The following is an 11,173-nucleotide window of genomic DNA, read 5'->3' as shown; positions in this document are numbered from 1 at the left end:
TCCTTGTGTCCTGCTGCAGCCAAGTTAGCCAAGGTGCTGATAGCCCCCTGCAGTGAAGGAACATAAGGAGAGAGAAAAACTGGGGGAAACAGAGCACTTTCTTGAACCGTCAACATTTATTTAAATGTAATCATGAAATTTGGCTGTTCCTTGGGCCATGTGGTGTCTGCCCATTCTGCAGGGTGGGGCTGGAATTACCGCTGGCATGAATTTGTTTGGCCTCTTATTTTCATAACCCTTCAGAGCCACACAAGGGGAAAACAAGAGGCCACATAAGTACATTCGAGGGCTAAATGTTTGTCTGGCGTGCTTGCATCATACAGGACTTGGAAGGGCCGAGGAAATCCTCTGAGCTTAGGGAACGTGAAGTGAACTGCTTAGTTTAATATGCAGACAGAGGGCTGAGGAGGATACAGGAAGGGAAAATACTCATGCAGGTAATGAGAGGGGTCAATATGTGGGGATCACCTTCAGAGGAGAAAACAGGTAAAAGATTAACTTCATTGTCTTCCATTATTGTGGCTTTAAATCCACTTATAGCAAGAAGATAAATGGGATTTTTTGTACCATGAGGCTTCCCCTCATACAGGAAAGGGATATGCCCCTTCTTTTCATCTAGCTCTCTGATTTTCAGAAGCCTTTTGTGGCCGCTTTTATTCCCTTACAGACCCTCTGGTTTTTCCTATAGTATCTTGGCCCCTACCTTCCCAGAAACCTCACTGTACAGCCCTCACCTCATCCCTCTGCAGCTCCCCTCCTCATGCTTAGCCAGACGAGTAGTGTTCTTCACTTCTCTTGATCAGGCTGTTAGGAAGAGAAGGGTGCAGCTGGTGCTTCTCAGCAGGCAGGAAAGATGACTTAAGCAGGTGATCCCAATTAGAAATGGCTCCCACAGTATGTCTTCAACTCCTCTGCTTCTCTCCAGCAGCAAAAAGTGAGTACAAAATCATGAGAAGGATGGAAGATCCTAGAGAACTTGTGGGCCATGGTGCTATCTAGAGAGGCTGAGAGAAACCTAGAAGATGACTGAAAGGATGTAGCAGAAATACTGAAGTGTTGGAAGTGTTTTTTGCATGGGTGAATTAGGAGTTCAACAAGGTGCTTCCAGTTACAGGTTACTCACATATATTGAATAGTAAATTAATACATGCCTGAAGAAAACAGGCATCTAGAAGAGTATCCCTGACAAAGAAGGATGGTAAATGTAGATGTCTGAGAACAGGAACGTATGACTGAAATAGATGACTAGCTGAGAAAGGAGAGAGAAAATGCTCAAACGGTACAGCTGGGCAATGAAGACAAAAGGGAGAGCATGCTGAAAAGGGAAGTAAGAGGAAAATCAAACTGGGGGAAAAGAGAAAAGAGGATGAAGAAGGAAGTTGGAACTGGGAGGTTTGCCACAAGAGAAGAAAACAGCATTAGGAGAGTCAAGTGTTAGGAGGATATAGAGTATAAATGGAAAGTGATAAAGAAAAAGTTAAGAGACAAAGAAAGATTACAAAATGAGAAAGGAAAGAGGACAGAAGAAAGGGAGATAGTGACCAATGTGACAGTGACAGATGCTTACACTTATTATTAATACAAAGGGACTGCTGATTTTGCAAAGTAAGCACTCTCTGCTTCTCAGACGAAGGCTCTGCTTGGCCTCTTTCAGAATATAAATCCACGTTCTCAGGAAAGGCCTCGGTGGATATTTTACATGTTTGGCATGTTTACTTCGGTGCCTTGACAGACTGCACATTGGAGGCCTTCAAGTGTTTTCAGACCCATCTGAAGACTGGAGAATCTCTGACTTTCGTTCCTGCTTGGTTGACTGCAGAGAGATTTTAGATCCCATGTCACATTTATGATATGCAGCTGTTGTCTCAGTGACATCTTGGCTTAGAAGTACAGGATTAAAACTGGTCTAAGTGCAGTTCTTGTCTTTTTTGGCCGTAATTAAATTCTGGATCTTACTTAAGGGGGATTTTTAAGGAAGAACTGGAAATCAGTCCTTTCTGCTGGCTTTATTCCTGGCTTATTTAATTTCCAATGCAGTTAATGGATGGAAAAAGGCAAAGGATAGGGAATCACTTGTAGCTGTTCTACTTGGAGACCCATTTGGGGGGGGATACTGTGAAGAAATTGGAAGTGAGAGGCTAGTAGGTAAAAAAAAAAAAATCTTTAACATGTAACTGCAAATGGAAATGGTAGGGGTTTAAGTCACTGAGGCTTAAATCCCTGTGGGGACCACTTAGGAAGAATTACTTGACTCATAGATTTTAAAGCCAGAAGGGATCAACAGATTGTTAGTTTGACCTACTGTGTAACATGGACCATAGTATTTCATCCAGCTAATTTTGCAACTAGCCTAAAGTTTTTCTTTCCTAAAGTCAGGTGGACTTGATTTGAAGATTAGAGGGGATGAAGAATTCTATGCATCCATTAACAGTTTGTCCTCTGGTAGTTTATTCCTTGTTGGTTTAAATCTGTTTGTTTTCTATTTAACTCTACTTTATACAGCTTCAGCCTCTTTTTTTGTTGTTTTGTTAAACTTTTTCTGCTGTATTGGAGGCCTTCATTACCTATTATTTTCTTGATGTTAAAGATGCTTATGAAGTGAAGGGTGTATGCTAGGTACAAAAGATATGTTAAAGAAAGGACATCCTCTGTCCAGACTGCAGTAATAGAAGTGACTGGAAGGGTGAACATCTGTTCTCAAGAAAATTGCCTCATTCTGAAGTATACCACGTGTAGCTGGGCTCCCCTGCAGCTGATGCTGTTCCAGTTTGCATCTAGGTATCCAGCTAGCAGGCTGGGGGCACGGGCTCATCGACAGCTCTGCAGTACGGTAGGAGGGTAGAGCAGGCTGCCCTGGAGACAAGGTGATTCCAGCTCTTGGGACAGCTTTTGGCAAGAATAGCTGCCTATGTGGGATGTAACAAGAAGTGAGAGAGAGTGAAATGGCAGACTGCATGAGGCTGCAATGAGTCAGCCACTCCGAGGGGGCTGGAAGAAATGTATAGTCTGTATAGAGGAGCATTGGGCTGCCCTGAGCTGGAGGCGAGGAGTTTGGATTTCTGCAAATCCAATTCATCTGATGTTCTTGGCAGTCAGGAGAGGAAACTCGCAGCAGAGAGCTCTGGTGTGTGAGGAGTGATGACTCTCAGCCTGCCTTCTGGGAAGGCAGGCCAATAAACGTGGTTACCACGTACTGCAACAACAGTCCTGAAGAGGGAGTGTAAACTAATAGTAGTGTCCAGGGCAATATAAATTGCCTCCTTTGTGATAGAGTGAGCAGTGTATGACTAAAGGCTAAAGCACTGCACAACCATTCACAGGAAAAATTTGCATATAGATGTCTCTCATAACTAATGATTTTACCCCTTTTGTCCAAAAGAGATTTTCAATGCATTAGTTAAATTCTTCTTCATGCAAGATTTTTTCTGGGAAGTTCATCATCTCACAATCTTCATGCTGCAATTTATTCTTCTGTTGCTTCTTCTAAATACTGGGTTTGTTCTTCTTCTGTCCAAACGTGAGGATCCTTTCCACCCCTTATTGAATTTTGGAGTTTCAAAATTCAGTCTCAGAATTTCTCTTTCTCCTGTTAATGGTACTAATTCAGGGGATCTGACATTTCTCCTACCAATATCTGTTACTAAGAAGTATTATCAGAGGTATTGTAGGAGCATAACTGTGAGGTAATAAGAGTTTTGGGGAAAAAAAGCACTAGGTATTTTCAGGTGGTCACACAGTGAAATGTCATTAACACTGTGTAATTGGCTTGGAGTAGTCCAGCCTTGGCATGTGTGGCAGTATTTCACTGCGTGAAAAATTATTGTTGCTTCAGCTGCAGCCATATCCATCTCCCCGGGAAGACTTCCAGCTTCAAAGGGAAATCTGGTTGTACATGTTTGAACTGTGTTTTTAGCTGCAACATAATCTTTTCTGTCTTCTGGCTGTCCATTAGAAATGGTAATGAAAACATGGCACACGGTCCTTTCAGCCTCAGTGTAACCTTTCTCTTTCTCAGGAAAGAAATGTTCCTCAACCCAGAGGGTGATTCAGTTACTGACATCCTTTCAGATGCTTTAAAGGTATGCCTAGTTGGAGGGTCTGCATGCTAATCTGTAGAGTAAAGCAAAATGATGGCACCCACCAAGGCCATGTCAAAAAATAAATACGTTGGTCCCCTAACTAATGCCTTCACAATAACTGAGTCACATGAAACATAGATAGATTTCATGGGCTGAATAGTCAAGTTCTTAAATCTTCAGTCAGCAAGATGTTGTCATAAGAAAGTCTTCAGTGAACCTAACATTGCTGCTTAACACACAGGAGAAAAGAAACACTGGTAATGGAAAAGCCATATAACAAACATTTCCGAACTTTCAGAAAGCAAGCTAGAATGTAAAAATAATGGACTTCCCTCATTTATTTTCTCTCCATGAGCAAATGAGCTGTAATAAACAGTAAAAATAAAGAAGTCCTAGCAATTGATGACCTCTCACCTCCACCCCATCCAAACTGCTTTTTGAGGCATTTTTCATACTCTTGGTTTGTTTATTGTTCCTCTGCTGCTTCCAAATTGACCTTCAGATAGGATCCCACCCAGCTTTTTGCAGGAAGCAAAATAGGGCAACAGAAGCAAAAGAGTTATTAGCTGGAATGATGGTTACAAAAATATGTGCAAAGTAATTATATCAGGGCTGTTCCTGTCTTGCTGAGATACAAATATTTTGATTGATGTTTGTCTCGGACCCTTTGGGAAATTTTCAGACATATTGATATCCTATAATAAATTTCTGTATTATTTCTTATATTTTCTCATGGCTTTTCTATGACCCTTACTGTTGCTCCAGGATGCCCTCTTTGAAAAACATTAAGTTTTATTATTATTATTATTATTGATTAAGTAATAAGGAAAAATAATAATAAAAAAAGAGTAGATTATATTCTTCTCTGTACAAATTGTCCCTAATTGCATATATACATGAAATGTAAATTACTTCATAGAATAAAGCCTGTTGTAGGGAGTGTCTTGTCCATTGCGTGATTTAGTCTGGCTTAAAGAAGATACACAATGGAAAGCAATTCACTTCTGCTGTTTTTCCTTCTCTGGTATCCGGGGTTCGGCTGGGATAATTTTCACAAGAAGCAGGGAGAGGGCACACCTGGGACAGCTGACCTGAACTAGCCAAGGGGATATTTGATACCATATGATGTCATGCTCAGTATATATCTGGGGGAGCTGGCCGGGGGGAGGAAGGCATGCGGCTCAGGAACAGGCTGAGCATCGGGTTCTGGGTGGTGAGCAATTGCATTGTGCATTACTTGCTATATACATTCTTTTATGAGTACTGTTGTTATTACTTCCTCTCTCCTTGTGTTATCCCATTAAACTGTCCTTATCAGCCCATGAAGTTTTACCTTTTTCTTCTGATTCTCCTCCCCATCCCACCGCGGGGGAGGAGGGAGCAAGTGGCCTCGTGGTGCTTTGTTGCTGGCTGGGCCGAAACCACGGTATCTGGTAAAAGTAATTCCTGTGTGTTTTGTTTGTATTTTATCTAGTCAGCAAGGGTTGATGATGGAGTACTGAAAAGATACAAACCAAAAGGGATTAAAGGCAATTTGGTACCATGCAATTTAAAATAGCACAAAGATCTGTACCAGTCAGCTGCAGTAAACCACATGTATGGCGTATGTAATATAGCAAGCATTTTTCAGGGTTGTCCATTTCTGTTTTTCAAGTATCTAAACATCTGCACACATACAAGCATACATCCATCCATCCATAAAAGGCCAACCAGGAACTTAGCTGGAACATTGTCACCAATTTTTAATGTATTGTTAGTATGAGTGGATCTATGTAAAAATCTACCACGTTTTACGTCCATAGTAACTTATTCAAAGGTTAGTCTTTTTTATTGACAGGTTTTGTAACATAAAATATATTCCATCACCTTGATGAGAACTTTTTTAAGGATTGGGGGGCGGGGGGGGGGGGCACTTTTAAATTGGAGTTGAATTATCATTTAGTTTGTTCCTCATTTCTAATGATGTGAAGGTACTTTTGTTTTTTCAAAGGAAAAAATGGTGAGTTTTTCTTTTTTCTAATAATCTTGTACTGTGAATACTTTCCAGACATTTGCAGTGGTATCTGGGACAGCTCATGTGGAAACAACAGTCTTACCTGTCTACCACTCACATGGGTTCCACCTAAAATCTTACAATGGAGAAAAATACTTTTGTATCTTCTGAAGACACATAGGTGAATGTAAGTGGTTACAAAATGCAAGCATACTTTTATTTCTTCTTGTAACTATTCTGTTAGATCTGTGAAGCAAAGAGTAACTTTAATCTTAGTAATTCCTGGATTTTGACCCTGTAACTGCAGTATTTAGTATTTATTTACCTGTCTGTCACATGTAGTCATCACAGTTTCGTATACCTCAAGTAACTTGAAGCTAACAGTCCTGGGTGACAGAATCAGTGTTGAAGGTGAAATAAGTTTTTCATGTATTTTTTCTGGCATCAAAACATCCTGCAAATACTGGCAGAAAGCCAGTCTGTGACTAAATTGCATTAAAAGGTGGGAGCTCTGTGTCACGCTGACAATAAATTTTGTGCAATACAAATTGTGTTTAACCCCTAGCGCTAGGTGAAGGTTGAATGCCATTTCCTTGTAATCCAAGTGTTATTCATTTGATAAACACCTTTTGCCATATGTAGCATAAAGTTGAATTAATTGAATGAATTGAATAGTTTGGCATACCAGTACTGCCGTGTCAGAATGCCTAACCTACTATCTCTTTTCTCCATTACACACTGGTATTTTGCCATGCAACTCGTTCAGATCAGACAACCTGATTTTACTTCTCTGAAAGTCTTTTGTCATTTCCCTTTTTGTATCTCAGGCTTGGAAATTCATGTGATTTAGAGAACTTGATAAAACTGCCAGGGGAGATGGTCAAGGAATGTGATGTTGTAAAAACAGGTTGTTGGCAGGTTTGCTTCATGTCAGCCTTAGCAGCATACCTGCCACACCAAAAATTTCAGTGTGAAACAGATACTAGAATTTACTTGCAGAAATCTGTTCCCTAACAGAATGCAAGACATGGCCCTTGCCAATACTATAAGCAAATGATGCCTGTTGTGCATTTTAAGGTTTTCAGGAACGGGCAAGTGAAGTTTGTTAATGCAGAAAGGGGTCAAGTGGAAGCAGCACCGTGGGCTCGCGCTTGGCGCTGCAGCAGAGAACACTTGCCACGGGAACGTGTGAGCCAGTGGTGGTTCCTCGTTGCACTTATTTGCCGTTGTTTCTGTAAGATTAACTTCCGTGGAAAATATGAAGCTTGCAGAAGTTAAATTTGGAACACTGTTGAAACAATTTGGCCCAAACCTGTGAAATTCTGAGTGAGAACAGTGCCTGTGTAGGAGGTGGAACTGGGCTCCTTACGCCCTTCCTCTTCCCTGTCGCCTGGGCTTCCCACCAGGCCGTCCGTCCCCTTTCACCGGGTCAAGAGGGGACAGGGCTTGGCAGAGCAGACCCTGCCCACGGACCGGCGGCCCTTCCCATGGAGCAACTTGCCGGTGTTAGGCTGACCGAGTAGACTTTCCCCACCGCGCGTATTTCTGCCGCTTGCCCGTCAGGAAAACACGCGTTTTGCCCCAAAAGCTGGTCAGACTAGGCCCATTCCGCCCCGCCGGGCCAGGGCCCCGGGGGCGGAGCTGCCTCCCCCCTGCCGAGCACGGGCTCCCCCCGCCCCCCTGTGACCGAACCGTGGCGCCGGCCAATCGGCGCCCGGGCAGCCGGCAGGGAATTTGCATGCGTTGAGGCGTTGCCGCGGCAACCGCGGAGCGCGGGAGCCGAGGGGAGCCGTCGCCCTGGGCCGCCCCCCAGGGAGGGCCCGGCAGGGAGAACAGAGCAAAGCGGGCCGGCGGGGGGGACCTGGAGCGTTCCGGGGGTGCGCGCCTAACTTTGCTGTTCGACCCTTTTCTTCCGTGCAGGGCAACCTGAACCGAGAGGCAGCATCAGAGAAGCCCAGATCTTGTGAAAACTGGGAATTTTTTGAGCCACTCTTTGGAGCGAAGGTAATGTTTAGGCAGACGTTAGGGGCGCGATGCCTGGAGCGTTGAGTCTGAATAAGGCTGGGGAGCTTTTGAGGGCAGGACGGGGGAGGAGGCACTGTGGCCTTCCCAAGCCCAGGCCACGCTCCTGCTTCGCCAGCCGGCACGGCCAGTTGGAGTCCTCTGAGCTCGGATCCCAGTTTTTCTGGTTTTCAGCTGATTTCCTTGCGAAAGTCAGCTGACGGTACTGATAACGCGCCTGGCCTGAATCTCTGTAAGCCAAGGACTAAATAACACAGTCCTGTGTCCCCGTCCTCATCCCATTGCATCAGTGCTTGACACCAAAGTACCCGACGGACAGATTCCTGCAGGGCTCAGAGGCCTGGTTATATGTAAGTAAAAAGGTTGGTGAGCAAAGTTTTGAGTGACTTTCTCCCCTCAGACCAGCTAGCTGCTAATAAATGAGTGTGTAATAGTGCTTACTGCACGGATAATGCACTTATTCTCTGGAATGCATTTCTGCAGAGATTTGCCTGGCAAAAACAGTGTGTGAGTAAACAGCATTTGCCAGGTCAGATGTTCTGATTTCCCAATACCCCCCTTCACTTCTCTTGGGAAGTGGGCTGAGTTCATTTATGTGTGTGTTTTAAGGGGCAGGAGAATACAATTAGAATCATCATGGGCAACTGTCTGGATGTTGAAAGCTAGAAATGTTACTCTGTGTGGAATATAACCCTACCTGGCACATAATTACCGATTGTCCTGTATAACAGAAATTACCTCTTTCAGTTCTATTCCTGGAAAATACATGGTGCTCAACAGTAATGAGAAGGTTTACTATAAAAGCTAGATTTTTTTTTTTGCTTGGAAAGCACAAGTGAAACAGAGAACTTTGCTGTCATTTCCAATTGGTTTATCTTAAAGCGGATTACAAAATTTCTTCTTAAGATACTCCCAGTGAACTGATTGCTCAAGTTATAAATTAACACCATTGACTTCATTACAAATGTTGGGGTTTTTTTTAAATTAAATTAACTTTTCTATTTACTTAATTCCCTAGGACATTGTTCTACAATAGGATGCACTGGTTTCTTCTAACCAGGTGAAATTAGGGTTACACAGTAAAAAGCTCAGACATACTTGGGTTTTTATATGTCTCTTCATTTAACCCACATTATCTGGGGAACTTTCAGGTTTCTCTTCCATATGTATTTCTACTGGCTCATGGAATTTAATAATATTCTGTTAACTAAAGAATTATAAAACAGGAATCAGGACAATATAGAGAGGTACGTAGATAACAGCTTCAAACATAAAGTGAGAAAAAGACCACCACTGAATATAACAAATTACAGAATCACCAGGGCCCAGTGGTACCAGGTAAAACTTCATGAATTTTATCAGCCATGTCCTCTTATATCAGTTATAAATTACTGTTGATCTAATCTGGAGGAGAAAAACAATAATGTAAAAGAATGATGTTTTTAAGATTTGTTACCAACAAGACCCTTAAAAATTAATGTTCTCCTACCAGTAGCCACTATCAGCCTTGTGCGATAAATGCCCTTAAGCCTCATGCTGGATATGATGAGTGTTTTGATAGTCCTCCTAGCATGCTGTTTTCTATAACAGAAATTTAGTAGGTGGCCATTTTCTTTTTGTGTCACTACATCATGAATGTTCTGCAAAGTATTAGAATGTGCTGTATCCTTCATGCAAGATACAACAAGGAGTATTTAATAACTTCTTGTTAGGTTTTACCAACAATTCACAAAAGAAATGGGATGTCCAGTGTTTCATTGTTCTAGCCATTTTCCACTTCAACTCATTTCATCTGGTTGTCTAGATTCCATCTGTTGGTTCTTTGTTATTGTGGCTTTCTGCTCACCATTTAGTTTTCTTGTTAATTTCAATAGCTGGTGTATCTTACTGAGCATAGGAATTGCCATGGTAATCAGATTATCTAGCTGAATATCCTGTTCATAACAAAAGTACCAAAAACCTTAGTTTGGTCAGCAGTCAAAAAAACTTAACCTTAGTCACTTGTCAGCAGGAGCACTTTCTTTCTACTGAAAAATTATTAAGGTTGATTTACACTGTAAAAGATGAGAACATTTACCCCTTCTGATTATTTTATCTTGCATAATGTAACCGTGTTAATGCCGATTATTGAGAAAGGTGTCTTTCCTGCACTGAATCACTCTACACTTTTAGTGACAGGCTCTCAGTACATGTACATTGTCATCCTTCCTCTGATTTCCACTGACTTGTGTCAGTTTGAACAGGCTGACATGCCTGGCTTCTATTTTTTGTATCAAATGGACTCATAAATGATTACTCATTTATCCATCCACCTATTCTTCTGCCTAAAAGATCATCATACTTTTTTGAAATTATTGCACAAATTGCATACTAGCCCTCAAAATCACTGGGAATTGGCCAGATTCTGCACACATCAGTCCCAGAAATGGAAATGTTGAACAAAGACACCTGAGCTAGGAAGTACATGTAGCTTACTTTGAGCTGTGTAAACTTACTTGCTTCAATGTCTGCTTGTTCTCATACTCCTGTGCTGTGGGCAACGTGAACACACCCAGTCTATTTATTGTTGGATGCATATCTGATATGCCCTCTATGATTTGCATAATGTTAAATATCACAGATCTACTGCAGTTACTGACGATGATTTCTTTAAGAATGTGATGCGCAGTATCCCCAGTGTCACCCAAACTGGGAATACATCTATGCTGATTTTTGCACAAGAGTAAGTGTGGAGGCACCATAACATTGTTCATTTAAAATAGGAGATGAGTGTGTTAAATGACTGTATGTGAATAAAACTAAGGTAATCTTCACCCTGATAAGTTGTAATGCATCACTCGGTACAATATGAAAAGCAAGAACATTGTTTATAGAGCATAAAGGACATCTAAGAGACAATGGCATTGCAGGAGCAGGTCCAGAATTCTGAATTTTGGAATTCTGACAAATTATGTTTTTTCAACTAAAAATGTTTCACTTTTTCCATATATTTTACCTAGCAGCAGTCATAATTCCTCCATATAAGGTTATATTTTCAATCAAATCAAAGGAATTATTTCTTATGTTTGGGCAGAGGAGG

At 41.8% G+C, this 11,173-nt stretch overlaps 1 protein-coding gene across 1 annotated transcript in view; it reads left to right on the top strand.

Annotated features, from left to right (window-relative positions):
- The first annotated feature begins 398 nt into the window (after nucleotides 1-398).
- Nucleotides 399-11,173, top strand: part of ZNF475 (zinc finger protein 475) — a 30,783-nt gene continuing 20,008 nt past the window's right edge. The window contains exons 1-3 of the mRNA XM_075019979.1: nucleotides 399-437; nucleotides 6,127-6,259; nucleotides 7,993-8,076. The gene's annotated coding sequence lies outside the window, so the exon portion shown is untranslated. The remainder of the gene's footprint in view (nucleotides 438-6,126; nucleotides 6,260-7,992; nucleotides 8,077-11,173) is intronic.

This window comes from Buteo buteo, chromosome Z, assembly GCF_964188355.1.
Source record: "Buteo buteo chromosome Z, bButBut1.hap1.1, whole genome shotgun sequence".
In the NCBI taxonomy this organism is placed as follows: domain Eukaryota; kingdom Metazoa; phylum Chordata; class Aves; order Accipitriformes; family Accipitridae; genus Buteo; species Buteo buteo.
Note: the sequence above shows the minus strand (reverse complement) of the source record. Positions and strands in the feature narration are given on the sequence as shown.